This window comes from Oncorhynchus nerka, linkage group LG15 (genome assembly GCF_034236695.1).
Source record: "Oncorhynchus nerka isolate Pitt River linkage group LG15, Oner_Uvic_2.0, whole genome shotgun sequence".
NCBI lineage: Eukaryota > Metazoa > Chordata > Actinopteri > Salmoniformes > Salmonidae > Oncorhynchus > Oncorhynchus nerka.
In genome coordinates, this window is record NC_088410.1 from 42,000,682 (window position 1) to 42,020,440 (window position 19,759).

Below are 19,759 nucleotides of genomic sequence, written 5' to 3' on the forward strand. Positions count from 1 at the left end.
GTATAGCCCTGTCCTCATTGCTCGTTATGGAGTCTAAACTTATTGTGCCACATCTTTATATCTCTTGGGAAACCTTTTGTTACATCTGACATCTGTGGGATATCTCATACTTAAAGTTGTCTCATTCCCCTCCCTCAGGGAACCATGGTTACATACATATAATTATTTGTCTTTTACTTACCTGCAGTCATTGCCGCCTGCACTGATCACATATTTGTCATCGTAGGAGAAACGAATATTTGTCACATGAGCCGAGTGGCCGAAGTAGCGCTTGTGTTTGGCCTATGAAAAGATAGATGCTTAAATAGTTAAATTATTATAAGTAGAATAATTAGTATTTCAACTGAAGAAAATATACACATTCACATTCTCAAGTCTAAGAATATGGGGTTCATTTTATAATATCAATAAAATGGGTGTACATTCGTAGTCACGAGGAAAATGCTCACAAATTTTTCTATGCATGGAAAGTCAAATAGCTTGACGAGGCCAAAGTCATCCCCGGTGACTACATTGAGGCCGGCATGAGAGACGCAAGCACAATTGACGTCAGCCTTTTCAGCATTTCGCGGCCACACCCCCAGCACCTCATCTCCTAGTACACTGTGAAAGCAAGCAGAATGGTTGTTTACTTTAAAAACGTAACGTTAATTGAAAAAAAATATATATGGCATAATATTGGGGGTGGTCTGTACATGTTGAATACTGGCATTATATATTTATTATAATGATCGAAGTTGAGTCATCAAATGGAATCATGTGTATCATCAGTGTACTTAACTGATAATGACTTTGGGCACAAATCAATATAATACATATCAGACCCAGAACCAAAACTCATGTGCGCTGGTCAGCTAAACGTTAACGGTCCGTCATGACAGACTAATAAAATACAGCAGTAGAAAATGTTACATTTTAGAGTGTCAAGCTGCTAGCAAAAAACCCGTACCCGGCTCCACGAGGGGGCAAAAGGGGGCTTAGCCCCCTCAGTTGAGATTTGTGCCCCATCAGTTTAAGTTTGATGTCCCTATATAAAAATAGCAAAACAGTTCAAATGATTGAGTGAGAGGTTGCCGCAAAATCTGTATCTCCACTGCGCTGTGTCAGCACAATGAACAGAGAATGCTGCAGTGGGTGTAGGTGGGCTTTAGAAAGCCACTGGGGAACAGGGTTTCCGTTAGCTGGTAAATGCTGTCTTTTTGGCCGACAAAATAAATGAAAAGCCGATAAATACAATTGTAGCCAGACAAGTTGGCCGGGGATGCCCTGAAGCTGAGGAGAGAGAGAAAGGAGGCCTTTTTCATTGAAATTAATTCAACAACATTTAGAGTATGCCTATAGTGAAAAGCCTACAAAAGCAAGGCTCCAGACTGCGGCCATAGGTTTCATTGGACAGTAGGCGACAACTGCAAAGTTTTTTGGGACATTAAATGTACTGTTAGATTAATAGATGGCTATTATGAGTGGTGTTATCTTTAGTTCATAAAGATGCATGCAAATTCATTTTTACTGAACCCCCCAAAAATGTGAAAATTCAGGAACACTATTTTAACAGTAACAATAGCATAATTGTCTACCCAAAATGCATGACAATTACTGGATTAGGATGCACATAAAAATATTTTGAATCAAAACATCACAATATTATGAAATAACAAATTTTTTCAATACCATCTCAGTAGTCTATTACATAATTTTTTGTAAATCACTGAGTATTACTTTACAAGATGACAGGCGTACTAATGTGTTTTGCCTGAAAATAAATTGGTGCGACCAAATCACCAACTGAAAAACTTAGTGGCACCAGTGCCACCGGGGGAAATGTTAGTCTGGAGCCCTGCTACAAGTGTTTTAATATGTAATTTTGGAACATTCATTTATAAATGTTTTCATATTTAAATATTTATAAATGTTTTATCATTATTGTATATCATTGTTATTATTGTAGGCCTATCTATTAATCCAAACCAGTTGTTTTTTATGTTCAAAATGTGTTTTGTTTAATTTTTGTCACGCCTTGGTCTTAGTATTTTGTGTTTTCTTTAATTATTTGTTCAGGCCAGGGTGTGACATGGGTTTATTGTGTGGTCGTATTGGGGTTTTTGTAGGCATTGGGGATTGTGGCTGATTAGGGGTGTTGAGCATAGGCTTGGCTGCCTGAGGCGGTTCTCAATCAGAGTCAGGTGATTCTCGTTGTCTCTGATTGGGAACCATATTTAGGTAGCCTGGGTTTCACTGTGTGTTTGTGGGTGATTGTTCCTGTCTCATTGTGTTTGTATTTCACCAGATATGCTGTTTAGGTTTTCACGGTCTTGTTTTTGTATTTATCGTGTTTATTCATTCATTAAACATGTATCGAACTAACCACGCTGCATTTTGGTCCGACTCTCCTTCGACGGAAGACAGCCGTTACAATTTTGTTAAAATAAGTTTGATCTGTCTTTTTAATTGTGTGCTCTGTATTTAGTTGAAGATTATAAGTAGGCCTGTCATAAAATAAATATCATTAGCCTATTTCTGTCATTTGTTGGGTACGTTAGACACTAGCCTTTCTTGGTAATTGCTGCAATATAGCCTGTTCAAAATTTTGTGAAGGTTTAAATCAGTTCACAAGTGTTGTTTTTTTTCATTCTGTTTAAGCCCTTTTCTTTGGCCAAATTAAGTTCCATCTGTAATGTTGGGTTTGCCGCAATATAATATCCTGCTTGTTTTTCCCTAGAAACAATGGCTTGAATTACTTTTGATATTACTCTTATAAAGTTTAGAAACTTTTGCAAAGGTTTGGTGTGGCTATTAGCCTAATATACTGCAGGCATATAGTATGAAGGCAGTGCACACAGGCTCTTTTAAATGACCGACAGCTGAACTGGGGTGTGGATGAATGTTTTAGGCCTACCTGAGTTTCTGCTATAATCAAACAATATAATGCTTATCCTCATAAACAATATTCGAATTAGAAAATGTATGAATTAGCCTCCTTCTGTAAGCCTATATCTGTATAGCAGACAAGAATAAGAAATTAATGTCCGTGTCGTAGCATGCCGCCTCCCCCACTCCCTCTGAATCTCTTTGTGTAATTTTTACCCCCTTTTTCTCCCCAATTTCGTGATATCCAATTATGATCTTGTCTCTTCAATGCAACTCCTCAACAGGCTTGGGAGAGGGAAGGTCTAGTCAATATAATTTCAATGCAAGAACCTAAAAAAAATGGTGCCCCATCGCCGATTTCAACTGCCCCCGTAGTCATTTTATCCTGACGCCGGTCTGAAGAACACATTTTTAGTTCCCTGAACATTGTGTAAAAGTTATTTTTCAAATCACCAAATGAGAACCTTTAGGGAATGTTATGGGAACGTTCTGTGCAAGCTGTTTTAGAACATAAATATGAACATATTACAACTGTAATTTACCTGTTTTAGATCTTGAAGCATCTTACCTTGTCCAGGTGGCCCAGGTGATCCTTTCAATAACAGATTGCTCAGCTACCATCTTTCCTGATGGAACCTCATGGACCTGCCGACTGTACGTACCTGTGGATACCTGTAATGACATCCCACGCAATTCAGCTACTGTGAGGTGAAGAGGGGTTGTAACAATGGATAACGTATTAACACAGGTTAATGTAATAACTTTCAGTAATATAACTTTTTCATTAGTAATAAAATTAAACCAGTTAAAAGGGGCAATCTGGGATTGACACATCCATTTTTAGACTTTAAAAATGAATGACGTCCAGCCATTGATTCTTGAAGAATATAAATGGCTCATGAGCTTAGTTCAGCAGTCTTAGTCCAACACAACCCAAAATATAAGCTTGTTTCACTCCACTGTTGGTAAATAATGTCATTGTAATGAAACACAGTAAAGGCTTTAGCTATCGTTTTGATCTCATAAATGGCCCATCCTTGCATCCATAGCTCCGTCTATGAATTTGAGAGTGGTTACATTTCTCAAGCCCCATCCTTCCGCTGTTTACTTAGAAAGTGGCGGGTTACTGCTTTATTGTTGTTTGAAACGCAGATTGCCTCTTTAATAATAACTTGCCGGATAACATAATAAAGCTGTTAAACAGATAACGTAACAACTTTTCGGGTGAGTAAAACATTTATTACCACATAATTCAATTAACTCCATGTTAGGTACAGTGCATTCTGAAAGTATTCAGACCCATTGACTTTTCCCACATTTTGTTATGTTACAGCCTTATTCTAAAATAGATTAACTAGTTTTTCTCGTTTTTCTCTTCCAATCTACACACAATAACCCATAAATGACAAAGCAAAAACAGGTTTTTAGAAATGTTTGCTAATTTATATAAAAAAAATAAAATTGAGACCCTTTACTCAGTACTTTGAGAGTACTTTGTTGAAGCACCTTTGGCAGCGATTACAGCCTCGAGTCTTCTTGGGTATGATGCTGCAAGCTTGGCACACCTGTATTTGGAGAGATTCTCCCATTCTTCTCTGCAGATCCTCTCAAGCTCTGTCAGGTTGGATAGGGAGCGTCGCTGCACAACTATTTTCAGGTCTCTCCAGAGATGTTTAATTGGGTTGAAGTCCGGGCTCTGACTGGGCCACTCAAGGACATTCAGAGACTTGTCCCAAGCCAATGCTGCGTCGTCTTGGCTGTGTGCTTAGGGACGTTGTCCTGTTGGATTGTGAACCTTTGCCCCAGTCTGAGGTCCTGATCACTCTGGCAGGTTTTCATCAAAGATCTCTCTGTACTTTGCTCCATTCATCTTTGCCTCGATCCTGACGAGTCTCCCCGTCCCTGCAGCTGATGCTGCCACCCCCATGTTTCACCATAGGGATGGTGCCAGGGCTCCTCCAGATGTGACACTTGGCATTCAGGCCAAAAAGTTCAATCTTGGTTTCATCAGACCAGAGAATCTTGTTTCACAGAGTCTGAGAGTCCTTTAGGTGACTTTTGGCAAACTCCAAGTGAGCTGTCATGTGCATTTTACTGAGAATTGACATACATCTGGCCACTCTACCATAAAGGCCTGATTGGTGGAGTGCTGCAGAGATGGTTGTCCTTCTGGAAGTTTGTCACATCTCCACAGAGGAACTCTGGAGCTCTGTCAGATTGACCATTGGGTTCTTGGTCACCTCTCTGACCAAGGCTCTTCTCCTGATTGCTCAGTTTGGCTGGGCGGCCAGCTCTAGGAAGGACCTGGGGCCTCCCAAGTGGCGCAGCGGCCATGACAGGGAGACCCACGAGGCAGCGCACAATTGGCCCAGCATCTTCCGGGTTAGGGGAGGGTTTGACCGGCTGGGATTTCCTTGTCCTATCGCGCTCTAGCGACTCCTTGTGGCAGGCCGGACGCCCGCAATCGGACTCCGGTTGCCAGTTGGAACGGTGTTTCCTCCGACACATTGGTGCGGCTGGCTTCCAGGTTAAGCGAGCAGTGTGTCAAGAAGCAGTGCGGCTTGACAGGGTAGTGTTTCGGAGGACGCATGGTTCTCGACCTTCGCCCCTCTCTCTCTCTCGAGTCCGTAGGGGAGTTGCTGTGATGGAACAAGAATGTAACTACCAATTGGTAAAAAAATAAATATCCTATTGCCCCAGCGCAATGATTGGGGCATTGCCCTGTGTAGGGTGCTGTCTTTCGGATGGGAGGTTAAACTGGTGTCCCTAAGAGTATGGGTGTTAACCCCGGTGTCCTGGATAAATTCCCAATCTGACCTTCATACCATCATGGCCAACTAATCATCCCCAGTTTACAGTTGGCTCATTCATCCCCCCTCATCTCCCTGTAACTATTCCCCAGGTCGTTGCTGTAAATGAGAATCAACTTACCTGGTAAAAATAAGGGTAAAATAAAAAATGTGGTACCATTCCCCCGACCTGCCCCTCGACACAATACTCGGAGCTCTATGGACAATTCCTTTGACCTCATGGCTTGGTTTTCGCTCTGACATGCTCTGTCAACTGTGGGACATTATATAGACAGGGGTGTGCCTTTCAAAATCATGTCAAATCAATTGAATTTACCACAGGTGGACTCCAATTAAGTTGTAGAAACATCTCAAGGATGATCAATGGAAACAGGATGCAACCGAGCTCAATTTTGAGTCTCATAGCAAAGGGCCTGAATACTTCTTGTAAATAAGGTATTGTTTTTTTTATTTGCAAATAGATTTGCATAATTTCTAAACCTGTTTTCGCTTTGTCATTATGAGGTATTGGGTGTACATGGCTGAGGATAAAAAAAAAAACATTTTTAGAATAAGGCTGTAACGTAACAAAATGTGGAAAAAGTCAAGGGTTCTGAATACTTTCCAAAGGCAATGTACATTTTTTTCACCTTTATTTAACCAGGTAGACCAGTTGAGAACAAGTTCTCATTTACAACTGCGACCTGGCCAAGATAAAGCAAAGCAGTGCGACAAAAACAACAACACAGAGTTACACATGGGATAAACAAACGTACAGTCAATAACACAATAGAAAATCTGTATACAGTGTGTGCAAATGTAGCAAGGAGGTAAGGCAATAAATAGGCCATAGTGGCGAAGTAATTACAATTTAGCAATTAACACTGGAATGATAGATGTGCAGATGAGGATGTGCAAGTAGAAATATTGGTGTGCAAAAGAGCAGAAAAACAATGATGGGGATGAGGTAGGTAGTAGGTTGCATGGGCTATTTACAGATGGGCTGTGTACAGCTGCAGAGATCGGTAAGCTGCTCTGACAGCTGATGCTTGAATTTAGTGAGGGAGATAAAAGTCTCCAACTTCAGTGATTTTTGAAAATAGTTCCAGTCATTGGCAGCAGAGAACTGGAAGGAAAGGCGACCAAAGAAGGTGTTGGCTATGGGGATGACCAGTGAAATATACCTGCTGTAGCGCGTGCTACGGGTGGGTGTTGCTATGGTGACCAGTGAGCTGAGATAAGGCGGAACTTTACCTAGCAAAGACTTATAGATGACCTGGAGCCATTGGGTTTGGCGGCGGATATGTAGCGAGAACCAGCCAACGAGAGCATACAGGTCGCAGTGGTAGGTAATATATGGGGCTTTGGTGACGAACAGATGGCACTGTGATAGACTGCATCCAATTTGCTGAGGAGAGTGTTGGAGGCTATTTTGTAAATGACATTGCCGAAGTCAAGGATAGGCAGGATAGTCAGTTTTACGAGGGCATGAATGAAGGAGGCTTTGTTGCGAAATAAGAAGCCGATTCTAGATGTACTTTTGGATTGGAGATGCTTAATACAAGTCTGGAAGGAGAGTTTACAGAGAAACCAATTCTTTTGAGTCTGCCGATAAGAATGGGGTGATTGACAGAGTCTAAAGCCTTGGCCAGGTCAATGAAGACAGCTGCACAGTACTGTTTTTTATTGATGGTGGTTATGATATCATTTAAGACCTTGAGCGTGGCTGAGGTACACCCGTGACCAGCTCGGGAATCGGATTGCATAGCGGAGAAGGTACGATGGAATTCAAAATGGTTGTTAACTTGGCTTTCGAGGACCTTGGAAAGGCAGGGTAGGGTAGATATAGGTCTGTAGCAGTTTGTGTCTAGAGTGTCTCCCCCTTTGAAGAGGGGGATGGCCATGGCAGCGTTCCAATCTTTAGGAATCTCAGACGATACAAAACAAAGGTTGAACAGACTAGTAATAGTAATTTGCCAAGATCCACCTCTCAGTTTACAACAACTAATGTGAGGGGTCGCAGTGCACAGAAACATAGATTGAGGAGTGCTCTTTCCATTTGATCAATTATGTCTCTATTTTTCTCTGCAAATATTTAAGCATGAAAATATTATCCCGTCTTACCTCGATGTACTTGCTGTCAGCCGAAAAGTCCATCTGGATGACAAATCCAGCAATGTCCTTGCAGTAGCCAATACGGTTGAGTGAAGGACCCAGAGTAAGGTCGTAGAAGTCCACTGCGTTGTCCACAGAGCCCACTGCTAGCAGACGGTTGTCTGGGCTGAATCTTTATAACAAAGAATGACCTGATTAATCCCATACTGTATGGGCCAGTTTCCCGGGCATAGATTAAGCCTAGTCCTGGACAAAAAAAGCAAGCTCAATGGAGAAAAAAAATCAACAAATGTGCATAAAGAGTGGGAGATTAAAGAATGGGACTCCAAATAAAAAGGCAAACAATGGAGCAAATGCATCCATTGACATTTTCAAATGCAATAAGTACTTGCGTTCTATGATACAGTGCCTTCAGAAAGTATTCACACCCTTTGACTTTTTCCACATTTTGTTGTTACATGCCAAATTTAAAATTCATTCAATTTCGATTTTTTTTGTCACTGATCTTCACACGAAACCCCATAATGTCAAAGTGGAATTATATTTTTTAGAACTTTGTACAAATTAATAGAAAACTAAAAGCTGAAATGTCTTCAGTCACTAAGTATTCAACCCCTTTGTTGTGGCAAAGCCTAAATAACTTCAGGAGTAAAAATGTTCTGAACAAGTCAGACAATAAGTTGCATGGGCTCACTCTGTGTTCAATAATGGGGTTCAATATGTTTTTTTAATGTCTACCCCATCTCTGTACCCCACACAAAATTATTTGTAAGGTTAAGCATTGAATTTCATGCACAGAATCAAAAGCAAAGATCAGGGAGGTTTTCCATTGCCGTATAAAGAAGGGCATTTATTGGTAGACGGGTAAAAACAAAAAGCAGACATTGAATGTACCTTTGCATGGTGAAGTTATTAATTACACTTTGGATGCTGTATCAAAACAACTAGTCAGGGGGCTCTAGAGGGTGATGACGTGACAGGTGGCAGCATGGTAGGCACACTTTGTCCTATGAATTAATAACAAAAATTGAGGATTAGCTGATAACTACAAAGCAAAGCATTCTGGATAATATAGGGAATCTGGAACTATTTATTTATCAGTATTCTGATATGCTTGAAAAAGGAACAGATACATCGAAACGAACAAGGGACAACCTTCCCTCGAGTCCTGCGAGTGAAACAGGAGGAAAGCCGTCATCTAAAATTCCAAACTTAACACTGGAGGGGGACGTGTTTATAACTATGTCTCCATAAGATAACAGCATTGCTTACAAGCATGAGAGAGCAGTTTTAAAAAACTGGATCTATTTCCTGGGCTCTTGGGGGAGGTTGAGGCCTTAAAAAGAGGAATGGATTACAGTAATAAAATGATGGAAGAAATAAGATATTGAAAACTACCGTGCACTACGGTATGATAATAAAACTATTAAAGCGAATTACTTGATCTAAAGTGATGAAGTATGAGAAATAATGTTGTTATAATGAGAATAAAGGAGGATGAAAACGAAAACTATCAGTCAACGATGGAAAGAGTCAAGGTGTTCATGAAACGTAATATCAAGATGACGGACGAACAGGTGGAAACAATTGATTTTCGAAGACCTCACGGTTTTGGTAGCAGAGGAGAGGGAAGGCCCCGTCCGATCGTAGCTATGCTAACCCACTACAAAATGAAAATGTCCTTGTTACAAAAGGGTAGGGAATTAAAGAACACCCCATTCTCTATTAATGAACAATTTCCTCATGAAATAGTGGAGAGACTTCATGCCCTGTACCCCAATTTCAAAAGGCCCCGAGCAGAGAAGCAGAATGTTCGTCTAGTGGTCGATCAATTATATGTAAATAATCAAATGTTCAAGGACTCGAAGATTACAACGTGGCTGTGAGTGTAGCTACCTACCTCCTGTTGAAGTAGTCCCCTATACATATTTGCACCACATTACACAATACAAATATGGATTCATTGTTTTTTTTACAAAAACAATTATTTTGCATGAACAACTTTTTTTGTTTTTAATTCATGCATTATGGAACCGTGGACTTAAAATACGGTTGGATTTATGGTAATGCAGAAAGGGTATGATGAACTTATCCTGTTTCTATACTAGGCTGTATGGAATCTTGGACTATATGGACGTAATATCGGGTTTTGATACCGAGGAAGGCGAGGATGGGTAAGGCTGACCTTTTTTTTCTTTATGATTTTATATGTATTTAATTTGAAGATTGTACTTTAGAAATACCAAGGTTGTTTTTGCTGTTTAATATGATATGTCCTAATTGTAGAGGTTGGGTATATTATGACTTAAAAGCTGTTATATAGTGCGTCCCTTGATTGACAAATATTTTCCACCATAATTTGCAAATAAATTCATTAAAAATCCTACATTGTGATTTTCTGGATTTTTTTTCTCATTTTGTCTGTCATAGTTGAAGTGTACCTATGATGAAAATTACAGGTCTCTCTCATCTTTTTAAGTGGGAGAACATGCACAATTGGTGGCTGACTAAATACTTTTTTGCCCCACTGTATATGGCAAGACTTGAAAATGGCTGTCTAGTATCAATAACCAATATTATACAATCTAGGTTTAGAAAGCTCATAGAGACTTACCCAGAAAGACTCACGGCTGTAATCACTGCCAAAAGTGATTCTAACATGTATTGACTTGAGGGGGTTTAATACTTATCTAATCAAAATATACACTGCTCAAAAAAATAAAGGGAACACTTAAACAACACAATGTAACTCCAAGTCAATCACACTTCTGTGAAATCAAACTGTCCACTTAGGAAGCAACACTGATTGACAATAAATGTCACATGCTGTTGTGCAAATGGAATAGACAACAGGTGGAAATTATAGACAATTAGCAAGACACCCCCAATAAAGGAGTGGTTCTGCAGGTGGTGACCACAGACCACTTCTCAGTTCCTATGCTTCCTGGCTGATGTTTTGGTCACTTTTGAATGCTGGCGGTGCTTTCACTTTAGTGGTAGCATGAGACGGAGTCTACAACCCACACACGTGGCTCAGGTAGTGCAGCTCATCCAGGATGGAACATCAAAGTGAGCTGTGGCAAGAAGGTTTGCTGTGTCTGTCAGCGTAGTGTCCAGAGCATGGAGGCGCTACCAGGAGACATGCCAGTACATCAGGAGATGTGGAGGAGGCCGTAGGAGGGCAACAACCCAGCAGCAGGACCCCTACCTCTGCTTTTGTGCAAGGAGGAACACTGCCAGAACCCTGCAAAATGACCTCCAGCAGGCCACAAATGTGCATGTGTCTGCTCAAACGGTCAGAAACAGACTCCATGAGGGTGGTATGAGGGCCCGACGTCCACAGGTGGGGGTTGTGCTTACAGCCCAACACCGTGCAGGAAGTTTGGCATTTGCCAGAGAACACCAAGATTGGTAAATTCGCCACTGGCACCCTGTGCTCTTCACAGATGAAAGCAGGGTCACACTGAGCACATGTGACAGAGTCTGGAGACGCCGTGGAGAACGTTCTGCTGCCTGCAACATCCTCCAGCATGACCGGTTTGGCGGTGGGTCAGTCATGGTGTGGGGTGGCATTTCTTTGGTGGCATTTCTTTGGGGGGCCGCACAGCCCTCCATGTGCTCGCCAGAGGTAGCCTGACTGCCATTAGGTACCGAGATGAGATCCTCAGACCCCTTGTGAGAACATATGCTGGTGCGGTTGGCCCTGGGTTCCTCCTAATGCAAGACAATGCTAGACCTCATGTGGCTGGAGTGTGTCAGCAGTTCCTGCAAGAGGAAGGCATTGATGCTATGGACTGGCCCGCCCGTTCCCCAATTGAGCACATCTGGGACATCATGTCTCGCTCCATCCACCAACGCCACGTTGCACCACAGACTGTCCAGGAGTTGGCGGATGCTTTAGTCCAGGTCTGGGAGGAGATCCCTCAGGACACCAGCCGCCACCTCATCAGGAGCATGCGCAGGCGTTGTAGGGAGGTCTACAGGCACGTGGAGGCCACACACACTACTGAGCCTCATTTTTACTTGTTTTAAGGACATTGCATCAAAGTTGGATCAGCCTGTAGTGTGGTTTTCAACTTTAATTTTGACTCCAAATCCAGACCTTCATGGGTTGATAAATTTGATTTCCATTGATAATTTTTGTGTGATTTTGTTGTCAGCACATTCAACTATGTAAAGAAACAAGTATTTAATAAGAATATTTCATTCATTCAGATCTAGGATGTGTTATTTTAGTGTTCCCTTTATTTTTTTGAGCAGTGTATTCGTGTTTTATTTTCCATACATTTTTCTTCCACTGACTCTAGAGTATTTTGTGTAGATCGTTGACCAAAAAATTACAATGAAATCCATTTTAATCCCACTTTGTAAGAAAATGTGGAAAAAGTCCAGGGGTGTGAATACTTTCTGAAGGCACTGTATTCATTAGGTTGCACCTCAGTCACGTCATGCCATTGTTATGAACATTCTCAAGCCGCCCTCTACCGGTGGCGCCATAGGGGTGCCCTATAGTGGTGAAAACCCAGTCATTCTGGAGGGAGGCTAACTACTGTTGTCTAAATTACACTATAGTGCCTGGAAATACAATGACATTGCTAAAGAAGTCAAATATTTAGTAGGAAACAACTATGCCATTGTCATCATGTGGTCAAATTTACTTTAGACAGTTGTCAATGTTGTCATTAGCTAGCAAGGTTTGTCAAAAATAACTAGCAATGCTAATGTTAGCTAGCTAAAATCCGGTGGCCTCCCATCTATTTTAGCTAGCTAGCTAACATTATACTCCATCTAAAGTCAATCAGGTGACATCAAAATGATGACAAAAGTTTTTCCTACTAATTATTTGCTTCCTGTTGAATTTAGTTGTATTTCCAGGCCACTGTAATGCACTTTTGATTAAATCTTAATCTGTGCTCATTGACGATGCATTGAGTAGAATGCTCAGTCGGGCATCAGTACAAAACGAATGTTCAAAACAATATTGTGACGAAACATGCAACCCGTGAATATCTGTAGTATTCAAGGTTTGACATTTTTAAGCGAAACATAATATGTTTTCATAATACAATTTGCCTCATATAAATGGAACTAAACTGGTGACCAGACAATTACCAACAACAGAGTGGCTAGAGAACCAAACTATGGCTTCAGCACAACCTTAACCTGCAACTTTCCAAACTCCATCCCCACAATATTTCGACAAATTGATCAATACTATTATGGTTCAATTTTATTTAAATACAATGAGTGTACAAAACTCTGCTCTTTCCACGACCAGGTGAAAGCTATGATCCCTTACTGATGACACTTGTTAAATCCACTTCAAATCACTGTAGATGAAGGGGAGGAGACAGGTCAATGTCAGATTTTTAAGCCTTGGGATAATTGAGACATGGATTGTGTATGTGTGCGATTCAGAGGGTGAATGGGAAAGACAAAATATTTAAGTGCCTTTGAACGGGGGATGGTAGTTGCCAGGTACCCTGGTTTGAATGTGTCAAGAACTGCAATGCTGCTGGGTTTTTCACGCTCAACATTTCAAATCAAATTTTAAAAAATTGGCACATGCACCAAATACAAGTGTAGGTAGACCTTACTGTGAAATACTTACTTACAGGCCCTTAAACAACAATGCAGTTCAAGTACTACAGTTAAGAAAATATTGACTAAATAAACTAAAATAAAAAATGACTTTGCATAGATAATAAACAGCAAGTATCAGCAGTGTAAAATCAAAAGGGGGGGGTGTCAATGTAAATAGTCCGGGTGGCCATTTGATTAATTGTTCAGCAGTCTTATGGCTTGGGGATAGACCTAGACTTTTGGACCTAGACTTGGAACAGGGCTCCGGGCAGCCGAGCGGAAATGGAGGAAAACTCGCCTCCCTGCGGACCTGGCATCCTTTCACTCCCTCCTCTCTACATTTTCCTCTTCTGTCGCTGCTGCTAAAGCCACTTTCTACCACTCTAAATTCCAAGCATCTGCCTCTAACCTTAGGAAGCTCTTTGCCACCTTCTCCTCCCTCCTGAATCCCCCTCCCCCCCCCCCCTCCTCCCTCTCTGCAGATGACTTCGTCAACCATTTTGAAAAGAATGTCGACGACATCCGATCCTCGTTTGCTAAGTCAAACGACACCGCTGGTTCTGCTCACACTGCCCTACCCTGTGCTCTGACCTCTTTCTCCCCTCTCTCTCCAGATGAAATCTCGCGTCTTGTGACGGCCGGCCGCCCAACAACCTGCCCGCTTGACCCTATCCCCTCCTCTCTTCTCCAGACCATTTCCGGAGACCTTCTCCCTTACCTCACCTCGCTCATCAACTCATCCCTGACCGCTGGCTACGTCCCTTCCGTCTTCAAGAGAGCGAGAGTTGCACCGCTTCTGAAAAAACCTACACTCGATCCTTCCGATGTCAACAACTACAGACCAGTATCCCTTCTTTCTTTTCTCTCCAAAACCCTTGAACGTGCCGTCCTTGGCCAGCTCTCCCGCTATCTCTCTCAGAATGACCTTCTTGATCCAAATCAGTCATGTTTCATGACTAGTCATTCAACTGAGACTGCTCTTCTCTGTATCACGGAGGCGCTCCGCACTGCTAAAGCTAACTCTCTCTCCTCTGCTCTCATCCTTCTAGACCTATCGGCTGCCTTCGATACTGTGAACCATCAGATCCTCCTCTCCACCCTCTCCGAGTTGGGCATCTCCGGCGCGGCCCACGCTTGGATTGTGTCCTACCTGACAGGTCGCTCCTACCAGGTGGCGTGGCGAGAATCCGTCTCCTCACCACGTGCTCTCACCACTGGTGTCCCCCAGGGCTCTGTTCTAGGCCCTCTCCTATTCTCGCTATACACCAAGTCACTTGGCTCTGTCATAACCTCACATGGTCTCTCCTATCATTGCTATGCAGACGACACACAATTAATCTTCTCCTTTCCCCCTTCTGATGACCAGGTGGCGAATCGCATCTCTGCATGTCTGGCAGACATATCAGTGTGGATGACGGATCACCACCTCAAGCTGAACCTCGGCAAGACGGAGCTGCTCTTCCTCCCGGGGAAGGACTGCCCGTTCCATGATCTCGCCATCACGGTTGACAACTCCACTGTGTCCTCCTCCCAGAGCGCTAAGAACCTTGGCGTGATCCTGGACAACACCCTGTCGTTCTCAACTAACATCAAGGCGGTGGCCCGTTCCTGTAGGTTCATGCTCTACAACATCCGCAGAGTACGACCCTGCCTCACACAGGAAGCGGCGCAGGTCCTAATCCAGGCACTTGTCATCTCCCGTCTGGATTACTGCAACTCGCTGTTGGCTGGGCTCCCTGCCTGTGCCATTAAACCCCTACAACTCATCCAGAACGCCGCAGCCCGTCTGGTGTTCAACCTTCCCAAGTTCTCTCACGTCACCCCGCTCCTCCGCTCTCTCCACTGGCTTCCAGTTGAAGCTCGCATCCGCTACAAGACCATGGTGCTTGCCTACGGAGCTGTGAGGGGAACGGCACCTCAGTACCTCCAGGCTCTGATCAGGCCCTACACCCAAACAAGGGCACTGCGTTCATCCACCTCTGGCCTGCTCGCCTCCCTACCACTGAGGAAGTACAGTTCCCGCTCAGCCCAGTCAAAACTGTTCGCTGCTCTGGCCCCCCAATGGTGGAACAAACTCCCTCACGACGCCAGGACAGCGGAGTCAATCACCACCTTCCGGAGACACCTGAAACCCCACCTCTTTAAGGAATACCTAGGATAGGATAAAGTAATCCTTCTCACCCCCCTTAAAAGATTTAGATGCACTATTGTAAAGTGGCTGCTCCACTGGATGTCATAAGGTGAATGCACCAATTTGTAAGTCGCTCTGGATAAGAGCGTCTGCTAAATGACTTAAATGTAAATGTAATGTGCTCCGGTACCGCTTGCCGTGCGGTAGCATAGAGAACAGTCTATGACTTGGGGGACTGGAGTCTTTGACAAGTTTCTCGTGTGTATCAAGAATGTTCCACCACCCAAAGGACATCCAGCCAACTTGACAACTGTGGTAAGCGTTAGACTCAACATGGGCCAGCATCCCTGTGGAACACTTTTGAAACCTTGTAGAGTCCATGCCCCGACAAATTGAGGCTGTTCTAAGGGCAAAATGGAGCAACTCAATATTAGGAAGCCGTTCCTGATGTTTTGTACACTCAGTGTACATTTCCGGTCTTGTCATAGTTTATTTTTGTTTCGATCCAGATTTTTTTTTTAAAGAATAAAATTACTCAAATTACAACCCATCTCCTCAACCACCTTGAAATATAAGGGTCCTAGGTTGGGCTCACCGAATGTCTTGGATGACCACACTCCGATCTCTCTTCTTACCCCACACTGTTAAGGAGGTGACCAGGAGGATGATAAACTCTCCGTTCTCCATGCCTATGGACACCATCTCTCCATTGGGGCTGTAGGCTGTGCATTTGGCTGGGTGGCCTAAGCTGACTTTGTTTAGAAGTTTCTAGGAGTGAAAGAACAAAAAGACAGTAACAGTACCAAGGAGCAGGGCCATCCATGCATAGTCTTTTCTGCTCAAAATGAAAAAAATTCACAACATACTAACATAACATACTTCTGTAGCGATTAATATTTCGATTTTTGTTTTTGCAACACACTCACTCATCACAAATTGTAAGCAAACTAGTTACAGTGCCTCCTAAAAGACATGATTGACATAATTGATTATGATTTATCTTAAATGCTCTCAAATAATAACTTTATAATATAGCCTAATATTAATAATGTTCTTACTCATGATGTATGGCAGGCTGGCTAGTGGCTTGTGTGGATATTTTAGCATATGGTGGTTACAGTAGCTAGAGTCTAGACTATCTGTGTTCAATGCTTTATTTGTAAATCGGGAGGTGGGAGACCTGGGCAGCTCTGTGGTACCAGATAATCTTTTAAATAATAAAGCATTGCATGCGTATCATCACATTTGCGTGGTGGCATAGAGTAATGTAGAGGCGCTTAAATAAGTTGCAAAAATGGGGACCATTATTAGTAGCCTAAGATCTGGAAAAATGTTTCCCTTTTCTAAATGCATTTCATGCAATTCTACGTCATTTTACATGACTGGAGACTTTGGAAAAATATGTTCTAATACCGCACAAATGATCTAAATGACAGCCTTTGACACTGACAAACTGAGAATCTGAGATCAATAAAAATCCATCAATAGCCTACAGTGCAGGGCAGACCAACGGACGGGGGTAGGGGGGTGTGGGGGTGGCGAACTTGACGAGGGGCAGTGGATTCAGAACAACAATGGCAAACACAGGGTTAACATTACTCCTCACACCAACACACCGCTGCATCGAACATGCATTTCAGGCCTAAAAGGCAAAAACGGTTCTCCATCCGTCTCACTCACCTTATCTGCCAGGTCCCATATGCGGATGGTGCCGTCATCGCTGGCAGAAATGAACATGTCTTTTGAGGGGTGAGTAGCTAGTCCCCAGATTCGCCCCTGTGTGTGTCCGTTGATCATGGTGTTAGAGGCGGCATTCTTTTCGCCCACCTCAATGATCTCACCATCTTTAGTTCCCACAAGGATTTTACCCTGGATTAAAAAGGTGAAATAAAAAAAGAAACGTGGGGTTATTCCTTGAATGAACGTGGTATTATAGTATTTCTCAATTTACAGTACAATCAATCATGATAATACCTACAGATACTCAGTATAAACTATATTAAAGAGAATAGTAATGTTAAAGTGCATATAATAAATGTATGCTAGCATGTTCCAGGATAAAATTAAGAAAGTGTACATATTTTACTGTGCACAATATTTTTGTAAAATTCCTTCCCAAAGCACATTAGGGAAACAAAAGCAACTCTTCTTCAGAATTGCTTCAGAATTGCCCCTACTTCATTGCTACATTTCCACCCAGCCAATTAGAAGTCAAGATTAAGCTATTACCATCTAATATGTATCCAATCCTCTCTACGGGACAAATCCTAATGAAATCGAATTTTCAATTAGTCTCCCGTTGACATTGCATGACAAAGTGAAAATTAGACAAGTGGAAGTTAGGATTCACCCCTATATGAGTGTCTATAGTCAGATTATAGGGGTCCAGTTCAGCAATCAAGTATCACAAAGCAGACATTGATAGTTCGTATAAGTGGGAAGAACACAGGACCCTACCTTCCCCCGGCACACGGACCGAACATTCTCCACTGTCTGCCCAGTCTCCAGCTGGAACGCCCTACAGCGCTTCATCTCCTGGTCCCACAACTTAACTGCTCCGCCCTCCTTAGTCCTGTTAAGAACACACACAAATCAAATCACATTTACTGTGTGTGAGTTTATGTCATGTACTGTATGCTATATGTTGTGTTATGTTCTTCCTGTTGTCATGTTGTTGTTCACTTGTCACTCGGTGATTAATACAATTAATAATTGCCCCTTTGGGTGGAGTAAAGTACAGTATGTTGAATAGAATTAACTTGAAGGGAAGAATCAAATGTTTTGTTATTTAAATATCGAAAAAAATCGAGCTACAGTCTGAAGCCATATGGGCCAGTCTTGGAAACAAACGGTGGCTGAAACCAATGGCTGTTGGTTGTATGAATAGATAAGAAACAATATCAGAAATAAATAAAACATTGAACAAAAATTGATAAGTTCTGATACGGTGGCGACGTGTGTCTGAGCAAATGTGATGTCGTTAATGTTTGTCGAGTTTTATGTAAGTTTTTTCTTTAGTCGTCTTTTGCTGTTTTGACTGTTGTGCAATAAGTCCTTTCCTAGTCATGTCTAAATGTTTCAATCTTTTTAAAAAAGGAATTCATTTGAATAGAACGACCACACGCACACACAGCTTTAAAAAAACCATATGTTACTGTTTTCCTTTTACATTGCATCACACTTCATGATCACACTACTTCTTGCTTTATGCATGGTTTGAGATCATGTTTTTAGATGAGTGAAGAATAGCAAATTAACCTGATCTCCTTTATTTGTGTATGCATCATCAATCGCTGCACTGCACTTTTTTAACAATCAATTTAACTTTAAACAATACAGTGTAAAAAATAAAATGTTTTATTTTATATCCTGTATCAGGTAACCCATGTCTCGCTCACATGTTATGTAAACTGTGAGCAAGAATCAAGAAAGTTAAAAGTCAGAGTACTCACGGCCTCTCCTTCCCTCCAGTCACGATGAGGCCATCCCTAAGTGTGGTGTACATGGTGAAAACAGGCCCCGTATGTGCTTTGGCCACCACCCGTACCAGAAAGTGCTCTCGCCACACATACACATCACCATTTATGGCACCGGTAAAGGTGAGGTTATTCTGTCAGAACAATGACAAAACTCTCATTAAAAGGTACAGTCTTTGAGCAGAAACAAAACATCATTTATTTTGGTATACAGCTGAGGGGCGGGGCTAAGGAGATGTAACTCCTCTCAAATACAAAGACAGCGCTTTTGAAGCAAAGACTTATAGTCCATGACATCCACAAGATATGGCAGACCTTCAATAATATTCATGGGTTGCACCTCCGTCACTCTGTCGCGTCATGCCATTATTATGACCGTTCTAAAGAGACACCCGCTATAGTGGTGCCCAAAAGTGGACTGATGCCCAGTCATTCTGAATGGGGACTAATGACGCTTCATCTAAATTACACAATAGTGGCCTGGAAATATGACGACGTTGCTAAAGTAGGCAAATATTTTGTAGGAAACAACTTTGCCGTCCTTATGATGTCATCAAATGTACTTTATCACAAACCTGTTTTTACGATTTCTGGTTTATCAAAGTAAATCAAACCCAGCTAGTTTTTGGACCCATTAAGTAGTTTTTACCTGAATTGGAATACTATTGGAAATGAATGTGGAATCTGGGAGTAATATGTCCAGTGCATTCGGGAAAGTATTCAGACCCATTGACTTTTAACACATTTTGTGGAGAATGTGCAAAACTGTCATCAAGGCAAAGGGTGGCTACTTAAAA

The 19,759-nt window shown here is 42.1% G+C and overlaps 1 pseudogene; it reads right to left on the minus strand.

Annotated features, from left to right (window-relative positions):
• The window catches only part of LOC115142691 (echinoderm microtubule-associated protein-like 6), a 61,347-nt pseudogene that overhangs the window by 4,214 nt on the left and 37,374 nt on the right, over positions 1-19,759 (minus strand).